Source organism: Magnolia sinica, chromosome 3, assembly GCF_029962835.1.
Source record: "Magnolia sinica isolate HGM2019 chromosome 3, MsV1, whole genome shotgun sequence".
Lineage (NCBI taxonomy): Eukaryota > Viridiplantae > Streptophyta > Magnoliopsida > Magnoliales > Magnoliaceae > Magnolia > Magnolia sinica.
In genome coordinates this window covers 81,618,786-81,638,725 of record NC_080575.1, presented here as the reverse complement: position 1 = coordinate 81,638,725, position 19,940 = coordinate 81,618,786, and positions in this window count along the sequence as shown.

The following is a 19,940-nucleotide window of genomic DNA, read 5'->3' as shown; positions in this document are numbered from 1 at the left end:
GCTTTATTTTTTGGATCTTGCTCTAAAATGAGTTTGCAATATGAATGGACGGTGTGGATGTAGTCATATACGTTACCGTGGGCTCCACAGACAGGTTCCCACCCACCTCGGTGGATGGGGTCTCACCTAATCCGCTCCCCGGTTTACAGGTAAGTTGCGTGCGCTTGGAGTACTGAGTCGAGGATGGTTGGTGCGCTTGCACGGTTTTTAGGATACAGTATGAGGAGGTTGTATTGCACGTGTGACGGGTTGGCATTGTGTTGGCATGTAGGTGTGCTGTGCTGGCAGGATTTGGCACGAGTACGGAGTAGTATCACACGTGTGCCAAATTAGCATTTGCTTTGCCCCGTAGATGGTGAGCTTAAGTAAGCGTGTGGGTTGGGTCCGGCTCCATGGTAGACAAGCTCTCTTTCAATCCTATCCTTCGTGTGTAACCCTCTCCGAAGACGTAATTACCGAAAGAACGAGGCAGATCCAGAGCTGTAGTGCACTCCACCTAGTAGAAAATATTAGGAAGAGTGACGCTCACTGTTGAAACCTTTGTAGGGTCCACCATGATCTTTATTTGAGATCCAACCAGTCCATGCATGAATTGAGGGAAAAAAATATCACCTTGATCAAAAACTTTTGTGGCCCTTAGAAGTTTTTAATGGTGGGTGTCACTCTCCCCACTGTTTTCTGTGGTGAGGTCCACTCAATGTTTGGATCTAGCTCATTCTTTGGATCATGGCCTAATATGATTTCTCCAAATGGATAAATGGTGTGAATACAACACATACATCATGATGGGACCCACAAAACTTGGTGCGTTACTTCAGTCACAAGTCTCACTCCTCAACCTGATAGTAGCTAATAAAATTGCAGTTGAACCGCTGGTACTGAAGTATGAAATATGACTAAATGTCCTAGAGGGGAATGAATATGACTTTTTAAAACTTGTTATCTATTAATAACAAATTATGCTTAACTTTTAAAACAAAGGAAGTAAGGCAAAGTAACTCTATGGCTTCCGAGCCAATAGAGGGTCCAATTCACATAGGCTTATACAAGATTTATATATAAAAGCAAAACCTATAGAGATAGTATATATTGTGTTTGGGATGTGACTTCTATCAACACTTATACATTAACTAAATCATTCATCATTGTGATCATATGATGAATATAAGCATAACTAGATAAATGTACACAAAGAAATCCCAAACACAATAATGTATTGTGGTTCGGTTAGTTGCCTACTCCACTCCCAGCGGACGCACTCTCTCTTAGAGTGTACCAGATTTTCACTATCTAATGGTTTTAAATCAGGTTAACCATGAACCTTCACAACCTACACAAGGTTAACTAAAGGACTTACACAAGGTTCCCTTAAATGCCTACACAGGTGACTCGTCCTACCTAAGGACACAACACTGGGAGCCTATACAAGGCAACTTAAGCCTACACAAGGCATAACCTACGTAAGGCTACACGTCCTATACAAGGACACAACGTATTCTCCTATCGGAGGCCTACAACTAGGACTTGACGAGTTTGACACTCAAACTCTAAATCTTAATCCTACACAAGGAAAGGTCTTCAGACACAATAGACTATGAATACTTACAAATAAGTAGATGAGTCTTGTTCTCGCATAATGTGAAGATTTTCGATGATGATTAAAAGTCTTCAGTTCCCTTTGAACCATAACTTGCTAATGATGCTTTCGCGAATACTCTGAGGTTGTAAGGTTTAGGGTTTTTTTATCTTCTCTATTTAAAAGATAAGATTTAAATCAATAGAGAAGGTTCCCATAAATTATGCATTCAGGAGTTCCAAAGATAGGCATACTTAATTGAAAGCTCCATGAATGCTAGAGTTCATAATTCAATCTAAGCATATAAGATGATGAGTTGATGCTTAAGTAAGGGATTGAATAATGAACTCTAATGGGAAAGAGAGAGTGAGTAAGAGGGTATGTAGCTCTTGGAATAACGAGCTCAAACTCTCTTTGATTCTAGCTCGTTTTTATCAAGAGCAACACTAGAGTATTTATATAATAAAATTTCAACAGTAAAAAAACAAGTAGAATTTTGAAATCGTCAATGTCATCAAAGGGTGTTCGATGTTATCGAAATTTGAATTTTGATACTATCAAACCACCTTCGATTACATCGACTCTCTACTCAATATATTCATTTGAGAGTATAATAGATTCTGATTGTTTTTAATTGAGCATCTTTCGTTGATATCGACGTGCACTTCGATTTATCAAGGGACACTCAATTTCATTAAGATTTCTTTTTTAAAATACACAAAGGTTGCTGGACAGTTTTGTCATATTCGATTCTATCGAAGAGTCATTCGATCCATTGAAGTTTGAATGTTGAATGGTTTTCAATGAAATCGAAGAAAATAAGTTTTTTTTTAATAAAAAAAACTTGCTGGACAAAGTTGAATAAGTTTCGATGCTATCGAATAAACTTCAATTCTATCAACAACTTACTCTCGATAACATCGAAGAGGCTTCGATGTCATCGAAGAGCACTTAGAGTATATTCTGTTTCTTTGAAACAATTTCAAGGTCGAACTAATCGAGGGCCATTAAAAAAATAGCAATTAATGTTATCGAGATTTCCAACATTTCTTTCATTTTATTGCTAGACAGAATAGGTGTTCGTTCGATAATATCAGACGAGGTTCAAGGTATCGAAGATTCCTTCGATTGCAGTTCGATGCACTCGACTAGGACTTGTGATTTTTCAGGTTTTGTTTTTTCTTCCATTTATACTCTTGGTGCATTATATACCAACTATGCCAGAAGATGTTTTAATTCATTTTATAAGGTAAGTTGGGATTATATGGGGTCATATACCTGGTAGGGTTTGTTGTGGGATGATGAGGTTGTGGCTGACTGGTTTAAGCTTGACCATGGCCTTCATCTTTTGTTGAGGCTTAGTCTTGATGTCTTTTTCTAAGGACTTACTTAGATTGACAGACTCAACACTCACATATATTGACAAACAAGGGCGTTTTTAGCTAATCTGCATCTGATTATGGGGTTTAGCGGATTGCATGGTGTGCCACATGCCACCTACCTTGGCTCTAACCATGGGGCCCACCTTGATGTATGTATCTTATATCCACTATGTTCATCTATTTTTTCAAATCATTACAAGGCATTATATAAAAAATGAAGTAAATCCAAATCTCAGATGGAAATAATACAAGAAAAAGTGGTAAATGACCATTAAGAATTTCTTGCGAGTTACAAAATCTTTGGATTAAGATGATATTTATGTGGTCTCTTCATCTAAGTATTTTTTTACCTTATCAACAGGTTGGTAAATAAACATTTTGATTGAATCCATGAAGATTTTAATGGTAGGGATTCAATCATGATTGTTTCATAAGGGCAAATGTGTCAAATTAACATATTCCAAACATTTCAAACATTAGTTAACAAACAGGTTGTTCTAAATTCAATACTAGGTTTTCGATTTTAGATTCAAACTTTAGATTCTGATTTCAAATTTAGACTTTCAACTTCATATTTAACAAACAGGCCCTTAAGAGTGTTTTTTTACATAATCACAACTGATGCAGATCGGGATGGTACATACTAGTTGATGACGAGGCATGACTAAAAATTTCAAGAGGTAAAAAGTGGTTGAGTAGAAAAAGTGATTAAAACTATACATGTTAGGAGGAAAAGTAAAGATTTGAAGGACCAACCTGACGATGAATCAGCTATCGTAACTGTTAAATAAAGAGAAAAACACTTGAGAAATAATAGCAAAAGAGATCTATAAATAACAATGAATCTAACAAAGTAAGTTGTCTCACACCAAACCAATCAAACTAATCAAATTATCTTCTTTTTTTTTTTTAATATCATATCTAGGTTCTATTCTAAGAGTAGTGATAATATAATAGTAGTAATCTTTAGCTGTAATCCAAGTCTATACTTTTACTTTGGACTATTCCTAATACAAATACAATCAATTCATCTTTCAGAAAGGTATCTTATAGTTGCTTCTTGTGATCAACCATAAGTATTTCCTTTTTATTTAACTGTTTTCGCTTAAAAAAGTTCTTTCGTACGGAAGGCAAAGTGCAACCCATCTTCGGAGGAAGAACCCCACTGTAACGCCCCGAAAATCGTGGGTTGAGCAAAAGCTTAACACCCGAGTTCCGACCCATCACTTATGCAACATAGAAAATGATGATTTAATGTTGTCGTGTTAGTGCATTAAACATGAACGGGATTAAGCTAAATCAGCATATTATACCTCAGAGACGATTAAATTTAAGAAAGCGGAAGACTGTGATAGATATATAAAACATATGAACTGTTGTAGGTCTCCAGAGTGTGAACATGTTACCAGGTTAAATATATGCATATACAATTTCCAAAATATTTAAAATGAATATACATGTGTGTCCCCAAAATACAAAATGGTAAAGTGTAAGGTCTGCCAATCCATATCCCTGTAGCCCCGATGACATAACTCCAGGTCTACATAGACTTGCAAGAGAGTTGCAAATAGGAGAACTCCTCCTCGTCATCATAGAAGACAGGCGCCATCTCTTAAGCCTCGTCACCACCTGAAACTACAACAGAGTCTGGTTGGTGTTTTAAAACACCGTCCCAGAGTGGGAGTGAGTGATCAACTCAATAGAGCCATAAGACAAAAGTTAACATGTTATCAATTTAATCAAGTAGTAATGATAAAGTAGTACAACAATCATATTCTAAGTACTCTTGTTAATGCAGGAATGGTATGTGATAATGATGCATGCCCTCGCCTACACTCCCTCAGCGACATCATCTCACGATCGTGGCATGCACCCCTCCAGACATGTGCACTTCCTCGCCAAAGCACATGCAATGCATGTATGATTGTGTTAGACCATTTCTTAATTAGGTTTATTCAAACAGCATATTCGGGAAGCTAAGGTACTTCCCTATACGTCACTTACCGAAACAAGGATCCATCTAGGGTCGTCAATCCTAGTTAGTCTCATACGATAGGTAGTTCGAGAGTTTACACTCTAGGTCGCTACGAGAGGCTCGTCACCGTCAGCGTCGGCCTATTTTGTATTCGAGGTCACACCACCAACGCCTTACCAACTGGCAGTCTATTTTGTGAAAGCTCGTCACTAACCCGACTGGGGACTACAGCCAGGCTGCGCCGGGGTAGGCTGACAGCTCGAATGCAGTATCCCATACCACCGTATTCGACTCACGAGTTTGAGTTGCTCACTGGTCACTACGGGGAGGCTCATCACCCCAGCGTAGGCCGACAGCTCGACCACGGTGTCCCATACCACCATATCCAGCTCATGAGTCTTTGTGGATTGTGGTACCATGGTTGAAACGAGCTTTTACATTGGTAAGTGGTACCTTAGATTCAAGTAGTAGCTTTCATACATGGTAAACACACAATAGGCCCATCGGTTTATTAGACAAGTTCGACTGGTACGGGCGTATGCTGAATTGATCGACATGGTACCACTGTCAATAATCATCGTACGACTCGAATTTATCGAACGTGTCTTATGTGGAAAAACGACCTCGGCCACTAATTCGGGAATCGTTACCGATTGCCTGGACTACGCAGTAGTCCCAATCATATTCAAATACAATCGGCATTCATATGTGATAGTTAAATAGCATGTGATAACCAATTTCAATATAAATCTCATTTGAGCATTTTAACAAACACATAGTACACATATTATCATATATAGGCATTTCATCCATAAAGCACGTAGTAGTAAGATAGGTTATATAAAGGAAACTGTAACTATAGATAAGGTAATTGAGAATCCTATCTCAACACCCTCATTAATACATTTCAACAAACATTTGCTCATTCAGGCATTTTATCAAACACTTAGACTACACATAATAAACATACATGAAATAAAGTAGTTATAACATATATTATAACAAATCCTTTCACAAAGGAGTTGCCACACATACAACAATCATGTAGTCTCAATCAATAATCATGGCAAGCACAAATCATAATTCCATATTCATTCAGACATTTCAGCAAACACATGGAATACACTATATTCAACATAGTTCATATATATGTGTAATACATGAAAAACATCGCATCTAAGCACATGTGACAGCAATCAAGTCAATCATAAATCATTAACTAACATTGAAAGCCTTAAAAACTATAACCTAAACGTTTATAGTCAGCACCTTTCGTCGATAAACTCGCTTTGAATTCGGTTCGAATCTTACGCTTCCGTCTACAGAACAATGACTACCTAAATCATGAAATAGGTTAGGTATTACGTCGATTACTCTATTCGGATTCCTAAATTAATATTAGGGTTAGGATTTCTTACCCAAATCGAAGTTGGATTCGACGGTGTAGCTAGATGTAGAGGCGATTTAACGCGTGGAGTAGTAGGAAGGAATCACAGTAGCAAACTCTAAGAACCTCCCTTCGATTTTCACTCCCTTTTTCCCTTTTCTCTCTTCTCTCTCCTAGGGTTTGGAGAAAATCGTATGAAATATAAATGGGGTGGTTTAAGGCCCTTATATAGGCCCAGAAGTGGTTCAAATGGCCCTAGGGCCATGGAATGCTTAGGTTAGAGCCAAAGGGCATCTGTTTTGGGCCAACGAGGCTCATCTGGAGGCCCATTTTCTGCATACGGTCCAGTGAAAGTTTCTTAATAATAGATCTAAGTCAGGTTAAGATTTTGGTCCGATTGGATTTACAGATCGACCGTGGAGGACCAGTTTCAGTTCAACGGTCATCGTTACTCGATCAGGGCCACAAGTGCATTGACATGTGTATGAAATTTTTCTGATCCAAAGGTGTAGTTGGGTCAGAATTTGACGGTCTGAAACCTTAAATTTGGCTTGCAAGTGAACGACTCAATTCACTTAAGTTTGAGTTCAGTTTCTAAAGATATTCACGTTTCTCACACACTTTGATCTAGGCTCAAGTTGTGTGTTTCTGAATACTATTTGGACTTAATTTCTGAGATAGTTGTCAAGCCCAGTAAGATGGTCATAACCGTATAGTTTCACGGTAATCAGACTTTCGACGTGCGGTTCAAATCCGATATGGAGTTTCAATACTCTCCTGAGAGCAACAGGGTTTTGAAATTGATCCTAGGTTTTTAAGAAATGTAGAGTTAGCGATTCTACTGGTTTTGGGTCTTGCAAATCGTATAGAAAGCGGTTCAAGCTAATCTACCAATTAATTCAGCTTAGTACTTAATTAATTTTTGTCTAATTTCTAAAGCATTCGGTCCTTAGTGATTTCTGCCTGAGGTGGTACTCGAGTCTTAGTACGGATTTTTTCAGGACATTACACCCACCCTCTAATAATCGCCTGATCTTCTTAATAACCATTTTGCAAGTGGCTGAATAGGCGACCGATCTTCGCAAGTCTTGGTCATATATGATCGCATTCGACGTATCTACTTCTCTTCACGCTTGGGGTCAAGTTGTTTAGTTTGAATCAAGCCGTACAATTAGTTCGGGCATGCTCGCACACACCAAGCGTGACCAAAACAAATCGAGTGCTAGCAATTTTTGACACATCAGGTGGGAGACCAAATTTTTGGTAAACATACCAGTGCAGTAGTAAAATATTATCTGAAGAAATACTCATAACGTTTCCGTGACTAATGAACCTATTACACCAGAAGAGGAAATTTAAGTGCAACCAACACCTGAGCTGTTAAAACCATAACCAAACCTAGTGCCTAATTCTCTAAAATAAGAGAGAGCATTTTCATCACAGAATGATCCTCTTGAGATAATGTTGGTTGGGTTATGTGTTATGCAAATGGGGATTCAACATATTGCAAAGCAGTCACGAGCTCAAGTCAAGCACTAATGAATTCAGGCTTAAACTTTAACAGATGGATGCCCAGTCAGACTAAGAGTTTAAATGGGATGATAGCTATTTTTGTTGAAAGAATACCTGTCTTACCTCAACAAATTATTGAAACTAGTTATGTTGGAAATTTGGCATAAGTACTGCCAGCGCATCTTTTACAACAGAACGCACATCCTGCTCCAGTACAAGAAGTGCAAAATATTCTTGCACCTTCTGAGTTCAAACAACTTGAATGGGGGAATAGGAAGTTCACTCCTGAAGCTAGAAAATCAAGGAATACCCAAGGGGAAACCTTTCCTTAGGAATATCTCTCACAATGGAGAACAACGCCTGATAGTTCCTAAGCCACCTCCGATGGCTAAATCTCATCATTTAGACCACGACCAGGTTTTACAACTGGTACAAGAAGTGGCAGGCCAAGTTCTTGGTTGAACTACTAATCTACTCTACCACAAACCTTATCCTGAATGGATCGATCGACAATATTCATTACCGAGAATTTATCGACCCGATTTCTCACTATTTACAGCTGACACCGGTCAATCAACCATATAACACATAAGTCAATTTACCATGCAGAGTGAAGAACTTGCTAATAAATATTATTATAAATTGCAACTTGTAAAGGCCGAGCTATATGTCCTAGAGGGGGGGGAGGGGAGGAATAGGACTGTGCCAAATAAAAAATTGATAAGCGGAATGTAAACAATAGATAGTAAAAAAAATGCAAATAACAAAAGTAAATAAAAACTTCAAAAATCAAGTATTGAGAGGTTGATACAAACTTAGTTCTAAAGACAACCTAACACCAAAAACTAATGGTTTATAGCAGGACAACCTTACTAGAACGTGGGTGAGTATCAAAAACTCAAACTCAAGAGGATATGAAAGAAATAGAAACTAATCTATTACAACATTCACCACACAATGCTGAAATATAAAGATTACAATATTCACATCCACAAATACATCCCACAATCTTAAACCATAAAAGATAAAGATATAAATCACACAACCACCAAACATAGAGAATTATAGTGGTTCACTTGTGTGTACACCAACTGTTAATAAACATCCATACAACTACTCCACTCTTAATATCCACTCCCTCGGGATATTAGGATTCACTAATCAAAATAGGTTTTTCAAGGTTCACTTAAAACCTTCACAATTGTGTTTTTAGATGGACTTACATAATTCAAAAAACCCCTCACTCTAGTATTTTCTGGATCACCTTAGACAAAACCAAAATAGAGATTTTTTAGAACAATCTTACAAACCAGAAATGAATTGAATTACAGAAAAAGCAAAAACTTATCTATATGACAATTCTGAAGCAGCCCGATAGAACCAACTTGATGATGACATAGATGTTCAACGTTCAGTCTCACAAGTGCATAGGGTTTTAAGTCTAGATGATTTTTAATTAAATCAGCAAGGGCTTTGTATTGATTTTGATCTCAAGGAAGGGTCAATCAAATATCCATTTTTAAAATGAGAATGGAATAGAGAATCAAAATAAAAAACAAGAGCTACTTTAAAGAATCTTAAATATGCACAAAATAGCTTCGAATATACGTAAAATAATCTTAGAGTGATTGCTTAAGAATGATAAGAATTGAATAGAAAACTCTGAAATTCGAGCACTATTTATAGGTGAAAAATTGGTTCGATGACTGGCCTTTGGTTAGCTACAACTGGCCTTATCCAAACATAATTTTTAAAAATTCTGGTATGATAAGATTTTTCAGTTATACAACTGGCCTTGTGGGTCCCACGACTGGTCGTGGATACCACACGACTGGTGTGTGAGTCTAGATTACTCGATGGAAAACGAGTCGAGCACTACACGACTGGTTGAGCACTATTCATACGACTGGTCGAGCAGTTTTTAAAACTGGTGGTAAACCAACAGAAAAATTCTAAAAATTCATAACAAATCCTGGACTAGTCGAGGAAATACTAGGACTGGTCGAGCCAATACTAAGGCTAGTCAAAAGAACAGAATTTTACATTTATAAAATGACCAAAATGACTGACCAAAAATATGAAATGATCTAATCATGATCTAAGGTCAATCTAGGTCAATCATACCTTACGTGTGAGATAAGACATATGAACACTTAATCTATCGATCACTTTAGTAGCTTTAATTCTTGCGATCTTCAAAGCTTGAACTCGACATACCAAACATAATCTTCAACTAGGTCTTGAGTTCTTGGACTTTTCTAGTTCCAGATCTTGAACCGCAATGTTCTTGAAAACTCTGTCTTTATCAATATATGAAAGTCTTCATTTTCTTCCAGTTTGAAGATCTCGGTAAGTTCGTCGTAGATATCGGTAAGATATATTCAGCACGAACAAAGCGAACATTAAAGATTCAATGTGAATAAATGTACAAGCTTGATACAAATCAAGATACAAACTTGAATTGGTTTGTCACACCAAAATTTACCAATACATAGGGTTTGTCAACATAGCACTTTCAATCTCCCCATTTGCCAAACTTATGACAAAATTACAATATGCAATAGATATTTAAACAACACATTGCACAAACATGTTGCACTAACATGCATACACATGTATGATATGATCCATAATAGATATCATGCACAATAATCAACTTTCCCCCTTAATCCACTACTCTTTGCAAATATATATATATATATATATATATATATATATATATATATATATATATATATATATTATTAGCTTGTTAGTACACACCCATTCACATATCATTCAATATTATAAATCTCCCCCCTTTTATCACAACATGACAAAGGAAGCGAATAAAGATAAATGAAGAGAATAAGAGAGCAAGTAGAATTAATAACTACTCATCCAAATTAAATAAACAGAGTATCTGAACTAAATAGATAATAGTTTGAACAAAATTATCTAAGCAGTTATAGAAAAAATAGTTAGAATAAAGTTATTATAGATACTATCAAATCAAAACGAAACTAGTCAGATCCTGAAGAGGGAGCAAGAATAGATAGATCAATTTAATGTAAACCCTTATTAATGCGCCTTATATATTTATGCATATAAGCAAATTAAGAATCCTGTGTGACACGAATTTGAGCCACCTGTTCCTCAAGATTACGCAACCTCTCATCGAAATCAGAAGGCTGATAATCAGGGTCAGCCTCAGAATCTGATTCAAGTTTATTAAATAAATCATCCATATTAACGTCTTCTTGAGGTATAGCATCAGCTTCTTTAGCTTCTTCATCTCCTTCAGCATTCCCATTAACTTAACAAGGATGGAGACAAAACTAAATAATATGATGACAGATAAGAGAAGGAAGACAGATATGGATGCCAGATACAACTGAATGCATAATGTGGGCCATAAAAGAGGTCAACTTAGTCTTGTTACCTAAGCGAGGATAGACATTCGACATAAAAATCCGATGCAAGACTTTGTATCTGGGCAACATATATTTGGAACTGCGTGTAATACTACCATTCCATTTCACATTCATGTTACAGAAAACTCTCGTAATCAATTGTTTAGCATTTTCAGAAGGTCTAGATTGCAAAATAGATATGGGTATGCCGTCATCAACAACAGGTATATTCATGATTGCTGAAATTAAATGACGGTCTACCTCAATTGGACCTTCTCAAGTTGACATAGTAAATGTCAAATCTTCTAGAGAGAACTCAGTAATGTAAGCGTACATGGCCTGCGTAATGGCTCGGTATGCAGGACCGCCTAAGTTAGTATGTTTTCCCAGCCTACAGCTTGAAGGAGAGGGATAATATTGAAGCTCTCAAGATGATCAACAATGATAACACGCTCAATAATAACATTTCTAAGACAAAAATTCCACACATACTCGGGATCCTCTTCGGGAGGCCGAAGGTGACGCATGGCAATGGGTGTGGAACGGGATGAAGAGGGACCACGAGTGGTTCTCTTCCTGTTTCTTCCTTCCATTGCAACAAGAAAACAAAGAAACAAAGGATTGCAAAAAGAAATAAAAGGATTCCAAACAAATCAGATTTTAAGAAAAAAAGCCTTTCAAACCACCATAAATCTTGAAATAAAAAGTAAAATCAAGATTAAGGATGATCAAAGAACTTACATCCACAAGGAAATAAAAAATGAAGTACTAACCGAAGAGTAATCGAGAGATGGGTTCGACCGATCGTGGTTGGGCTTGATGGAGAAGAAGAAAGAAATGAAAAAAAATGACATTTTCTCCAAATAAAAACCCATTTCATGAGTATGTACACGACCGGTCGTGCCATGACTGGTCGAGTGTGTACTCGACTGGTCATGTTACACTGAAAATGTGTAATTTTGCATATATTTAAATTTTAAAAAATATAAAATAATATATACATACATTATGATACAAATGAGTACAAATCATCAGTTCATATTGCACATACCAAGATCAAATTTCAATTTTTCAAATCGATTTTTATCAAGCGGTTTTGTGAATATGTCAGTTAGTTGATTCTCGGTTTGAATATATTCTAATGAAATTATCTTTTCTTCCACCAATTCATGAATATAATGATACCTAATGTCAATGTGCTTGGTTTATGACTGCTGAATAGGATTTTTGAAAATATTAATTGCGCAATATGAACTGATGGAGAAGAAAGAAAAGATGGGCTTGATGGAGAAGAAGAAAGAAATGAAAAAAAATGACATTTTTCTCAAATAAAAACCCATTTCATGAGTTTCGCGACTGGTTGTGTACATACTCGACCGGACGTGCCACGACTGGTCGAGTGTATACTCTACTGGTCGTGTTACACTAAAAATGTGTAATTTTCCATATATTTAAATTTTAAAAAAATGTAAAATAATATATACATACATTATAATACAAATGAGTACAAATCATCAGTTCATATTGCACATACCAAGATCAAATTTCAATTTTACAAATCGATTTTTGTCGAGCGATTTTTTGAATATGTCAGTTAGTTGATTCTCAGTCTGAATATATTCTAATGAAATTATCTTTTCTTCCACCAATTCATGAATATAATGATACCTAATGTCATTGTGCTTGGTTCGTGAATGCTGAATGGGATTTTTGGAAATATTAATTGCGCTTAAGTTATCACAATATAACATCATAGATTCTTGCACAATTCCGTAATCGCTTAACATTCATTCTTGCACAATTCCGTAATCGCTTAACATTCTCTTCATCTATACTAGTTGAGTGCATGCATTACCTGCAGCAATATATTCAGCCTCAGCAGTCGAGAGCGAAATGGAACTTTATTTCTTATTGAGTCAGGAAACTAGACAATTCCCTACATAGAAATAACCACCGTTGGTTGATTTACGATCATCAATGTTACCTACTCAATCAGGATCCATGTAACCAGCTAATTGCACACTAGTATCATGTGGATACCAGAGACCAAGATTAGCTGAAGTAGCGACATATCACAAAATTCGCTTAATAGCAATCAAATAGGACTCTATAGGGTCCGATTGATATCTGGTACAAATTCCAACGCTAAAAGTAATATCAGGTCGACTCATAGTTAAGTAAACTTCCTATCATACTGCGATATAACTTGGGATTTACACTCTTACCTGTTGAATCCTTAGAGAGTTTCAGAGTAGTACTCATTGGAGTATCAAAATTTTTTCTACTCTTAAATCTGAATCTTTTAACTAAGTTTAAAACATATTTGGTTTAAGAGATGAAGAATCCATCAGGAAACTATTTGACTTGCAACCCTAAGTAATAATTTAGTTCTCCAACCATGCTCATTTTGAATTTGGACTTCATAAGATCTGCAAACCCAACAGTCATGTTAGCACAGGTATATCCATAGATAATGTCATTAACATAAATTTGCACTATTAAAATATGATCATTAATATTATGTTTCTTAACAAATAATGTTTTATCTACACTCCCCATAACAAACTCATGACTTAACAAGAATTTAGTTAATTTCTTATACCATACCTTGAGAGCTTGTTTCAAACCATAGAGTGCCTTTTTTAGGCAATAAATATGATTAGCATGCTTAGGGTCTTCAAAACCCTTTGGTTATTCAACGTATACTTCTTCATGCAAAACACCATTTAAAAATGCACTCTTAATATCTATTTGATATATTTTAAAATTTTTAAAACAAGCAATGGATATAAACAGTTTGATTGATTCAAGACGAGCTACTGGGGCAAAGATTTCATCATAATCAATACCTTCAATTTGGGTGTATCCTTGTACAACTAGCCTAGCCTTGTTTCTAATTATGTTACCAAATTCATCAAACTTATTCTTAAAAATCTATTTTGTTCCGATAATATGTTTATCAGTTGGTCTTGGAACTAAATACCAAACATCATTTCTCACAAACTGATTGAGCTCTTCTTGCATAGCTACAATCCAGTTTTCATCATTAAGGGCTTCTGTTACATTAGCCGGTTCCATCTGAGATGTAAAGCACATGTAGTTATACATATTTTCTAATTGTTTACGAGTGCATACACCAGTGAGGGAATTTCCAAGGATTTGATTAGTAGGATGATCTTTATTTGTTCGTAGTTCAGTGTTATTTTGATTAAATGAAGAGCTGGTTTATTAATTAGAAGAACTTCATTATCTTCTGAACTTGAGAAAGGTGTATTCAAATGATCATCAATGACCACATTAATAGATTCTTTTATTACATCGGTCCTCTTGTTTAGTACCCGATATGCTCAATTATTCAGAGCATACCATAAAAATATCTCTTCATCACTTTTGGTGTCAAATTTACCCAGATGTTCTCGGTCATGCAAGATATAGCATTTACTGCCGAAAACTCAAAAGTATTTGACAGAAGGCTTATTATTAAACCACATCTCATAAGCCATTTTATTATTAGATTTGCTAATATAAACATGGTTAATTATATAACAAGTAATATTTACGGCTTCAGCCCAGAGATTTTTAGGAAGCTTCATACTATTTAACATTATATTTGCCATTTCTTAAAGCACCCTATTTTTCCTTTCCACTACCCCATTTTGTTGTGGTGTTTTGGGAGCAGAATATTCACATGATATTCCTTGGTCACTACAAAATTTCTCAAAACTGTTATTTTCAAATTCAGACTCATGATCACTACGGATCTTAGAGACTTGTAAACCTTTTCATTTTGGATACGTTTAAGTACCCTTTTTACTTCATCGAGAGTTTCAGATTTCTCTCTTAAGAAGACTACCCAATTATACCTGGTAAATTCATCTACAATGACCAGAATATATTTCTTGCCACCTCGACTCTCCGTTCTAGTTGGTTCAATGAGATCCATGTGGAGAAGTTCGAGTGGTTTAGATGTGGCATTAGAGTTTATCTTTTTATGAACACTCCTGGTTTGTTTACCAATCTGTCACTCGTCACAATCTTATCCACTTTCTTTATTTTGGGTAGACCTCTTACCAATTCACTTTTGCTCAATCTATACAAGTTGCGGTAGTGTACATGTTTTAGGCACTTATGCTATAGTTCGGTCTTATCGGTATGGACCATGTAATATGATAGCTTAGATGAGCTTAAGTCACTAACTATATAGCAGTTCTCAGAAGTTCTGTGACCAGTTAATATTACAGAACCATCCTTATTTAAGATTTCACACTTTTGGTTTGAAAATTTTACACTGTGATTATTATCGTAAATTTAAGAAATGTTTAATAAATTATGTTTTAAACCTTCTACATATAAAACATTCTCAAATAGAGGGAGGTTAGGGAGTTGAACCGTACCTTGGCCAACAATTTTGCAGTTGCTACCATCACCGAATGTGACTGAACCATCAGTCATGTCTTTAAGACTGGTGAATAGACTTTTGTCACCTGTCATATGTCTGGAGCAACCACTATCCAAGTACCACTTTGAATGACTCGTGGCTTTGAATGTGGTGTGCGCAACCAAATAAGCAACCTTAGGGACACATTTCATTATAGTTTTAGGTTTAGGAGCATAATTGGTCTTCTTCTTATTATAATTGTTATAATCCCACCCACTGAGTTAGATTTTAAGAGCTCCTTAAGTAAGTCTACAATTTTCTCAGTTAAAGGATTACGGTTCTAATTTTTATAGTTGATATGGTTCTTTTTAGGATTTAAGGACTAAAAAGTTTTAGTCATTTTAAAAATATTTTAATTCAGACTCTTCCCTTTTGAGTTAGAAGACTCTCCTTCAATAAATTTAGGAGGAGTATTCTTATATTTGAGAGGAATATTTTTATTGTAGCCCAATCGAGATCGATCACTACAGTTTCTAGATCCTGATAGGAGTTTTTCTAATTTAGGGTCACGTTGGGCATACCTCCATGTGTCCTTCAAACTCAAAAGTGAAGAGACTGCTAGTTTTAGGTTTTCATTTTCAGATTTTAAGTTTTTAACTTGGGACGTTTTAAAATCTAAGTCATACTTAGTTTTTTCAAAGCAATCTAAAAGGTGTGATTTTTCAAAAACTAGATTATCAAAATTCTCTTTCAATTTTAAATTTTTTTCTTTCTGTAGTTTAATTTAATAGCTATTTTACAACTTTCCCTGTATAGGGCATCATAGGCATCCTGAAGATCTTCTTTATTCTTATGATCACTTCCTAGATTTTCTTCACTGGTTGTATCATTAACTGAGAAAGTGAACTTGGCAAGAGTCATTAGGGCTTTAACATCATTACCCAACTCGATTTCAAAATCTTCTGACTCATAAGAGGCTTCAAAGCAGGAAGATTCATCCTATGTAGCCAACATACCTTTCTTTTTAGGTTTGTCCTTTTTAGGATATTTGTTTGTTAGATGCCCATATTCATGGTAGTTGTAGCAATGGCTGTCTTTTAATGATTTTTAATTTTTTAATCTTGATCTTTTCTTTTCAGTAGGTTTTTGAACATCAACCCTCTTTTTACTTTTGAAAATCTTGTAAAACTTTTTAGCTAAAAGGGTCATATCATCTTCAGAATTTTCTAAATCAGAATTGTTATTTTCATGAGACATGCTTTTAGAAGACTTAAGAGCGATAGATTTACCTTTCGGAGCTTTAAAGTTTAACTCGTAGGTTTGTAAAGAACCACCCAGTTCTTCAACCTGCATATGGTTTGTATCATGAAGTTCCTGAATGGCCATGACTTTTGAATTAAACCTTTCATGTAGTGAGCGTAGTATCTTTGCACAGACTTTACTTTTTAGGATGCTATCTCCAAGACCCCACATAGAGTTGAATATGTCATTCAACTTAGTATAGAAGTCCATGAATATTTCACTTTCTTCCATACGTATTTCCTCAAACCTAGTGGTGAGGATTTGTAGTTTAGATTTATTAACAGTAGTCGTACCCTCGTGTGTCATTTCTAAGATATCCCAGGCTAGTTTTGCTATATCACAAGATATAATTCTTTTGAATTCATCTGGTGATAGTGCACAAGTTATTGTATTTAAAGCCTTGGCATTGGCACTACTCTCAGTTCTTTGAAGAGTGGTCTAAGTGCTATAGGGAGCAACCCTTAGAGATTTAGTTCCTTCAAGGCCTAGAACTTTAATAGTAGGTGGAGTTCATTTAGTTACTGTGGCTTACCACACATTCTCATCAAGAGACCTCAAGAATATTCTCATTCTGGCTTTCCAATAAGCACAATTAAAGCCATTAAAAGGTGGAGGCCTAGTTATAGAAAGGCTATCAAAATTTGACATCTTAAAATCTCAGATCGGTTAGCTCAGGAATTAAATCCAAATAAACAAGCTGTTAGGCTTTGATACCACTTGAAAAGGCCGAGCTATATGTCCTTGGGGGGAGGGGTTGAATAAGACTATACCAAATAAAAACTTGATAAGCGGAATATAAACAACAGATAACCAAAAAGAATGCAAATAACAAAAGAAAATAACAACCTCAAAAATTAAGTATTGAGAGGTTGATACAAACTTGGTTCTAAGGACAACCTAACACCAAAAACTAATGGTTTATGGCAGGACAACCTTACTAGAATGTGGGTGAGTATCAAAAACTCAAACTCAAGAGGATATGAAAGAAATCGAAACAAATCTATTACAACATTCACCACACAATGCTGAAATATAAAGATCACAACATTCATATCCACAAATACATCCTACAATCTTAAACCATAAAGATAAATAAATAAATCATACAACCACCAAACATAGAGAATTATAGTGGTTCGCTTGTGTGTACACCAACTATTAATAAACAGCCACACAACTACTCCACTCCTAATATCCACTCCCTCGGGATATTAGCGTTCATTAATCAAATTAGGTTTTTCAAGGTTCACCTAAAACCTTCACAATTGTGTCTTTAGATGGGCTTAGACAATTTAAAAAATCCCTCGCTCTAGTATTTTCTGGATCACCTCAGACAAAACCAAAATAGAGATTTTTTAGAACAATCTCATAAACCAGAAATGAATTGAATTACAGAAAAAGCAAAAACTTATCTGTATGACGATTCTGAAGCAGCTCGGTAGAACTAACTTAATGACGACGTAGATGTTCAACGTTCAATCTCACAAGTGTATAGGGTTCTAAGTCTAGATGATTTTTAATTAAATTAGCAAGGACTTCGTATTGATTTTGATCTCAAGGAAGGGTAAATCAAATATCCCTTTTCAAAATGAGAATGGAATAGATAATCAAAATAAATAACAAGAGTTACTTTAAAGAATCTTAAATATACATAAAATAGCTTAAAATGTACTCAAAATAATCTTAGAGTGATTGCTTAAGAATGATAAGAATTGAATAGAAAACTCTGAAATTCAAGCACTAATTATAGGTGAAAAATCGATTCGCACGACTGGACTTATCCAAACAGATTTTCAAAAATTCTGGCACGATAAGATTTTTCAGCTGCACGACTGGCCTTATGGGTCCCACAACTGGTCGAGTGGCTTGCTTGATTGGTCGTGGACACCACACAACTGGTTGTGTGAGTTCAGATTACTCAATGGGAAACAAGTTGAGTACTGCACGATTGGTCGATCACTATTCATACGACTGGTCAAGTAGTTTCGAGGACTGGTCGTAGACTAACAAAAAAATTTCAAAAATTCATAACAAATCCTATATTGGTCAAGGAAATACTAGGACTGATTGAGCAAGTGCTAGGGCTAGTCAAAAGAACAGAATTTTACACTTATAAAATTACCAAAATGACTGACCAAAAGTATGAAATGATCTAATCATGATCTAAGGTCAATCCAGGTCAATCATACCTTAGTTGTGAGATAGAACATATGAACACTTAATCTATCAATCACTTTAATAACTTTAATTCTTGCGATCTTCAAAGCTTGAACTTGACATACCAAACATAATCTTCAACTAGGTCTTGAGTTCTTAGACTTTTGTAGTTTCAGATCTTGAATCGTAATGTTCTTCAAAACTCTGTCTTCACTCAATATATGAAAGTCTTCACTTTCTTCCAGTTTGAAGATCTGGGTAAGTTCGTCGTAGATATTGGCAAGATAGATTCAGCATGAACAAAACGAACGTTGAAGATTCAATGTGAACAGATGCACAAGCTTGATATAAATTAAGATACAAACTTGAATTAGTTTGTCACACCAAAATTTGACAATACATAGGGTTTATCAACATAGCACTTTCACAACAGTTTGGCTATTCTTTAACCACGATGGCTTTCACTTGCTACTCTAATTTATTGTCGAACTCCATTCATACATAGCATGAAATGGAAGAGAAATTCCATGCCCAATTATTTTATAAGGATGGTGAAATTTATATGGTCGATCTTGCATGTTTCCAGCAGTTGTTATGTGAATCATGTGGAAACTATATTGCTCAGTTTAGAGGAGCGAAAAGTTGATGTAAAGTAATCACGACCGAGGCTGAATTTGTACAATAATATATGACAGATTGGAGTATTAACTTCACAAAAAGTTTATCAAAACGGAATTTATAGATTTATATGATTCAATTAGAAAGGTATCCCAGTATAAAACTCTCCTTCAAGAGAGAACAAGGCAAAAGAACTCGTTAGCTAGGATATACTATTATGATCCTAATTACGAGGTGGCAACAGCCAAAGTAGTAGCCAAG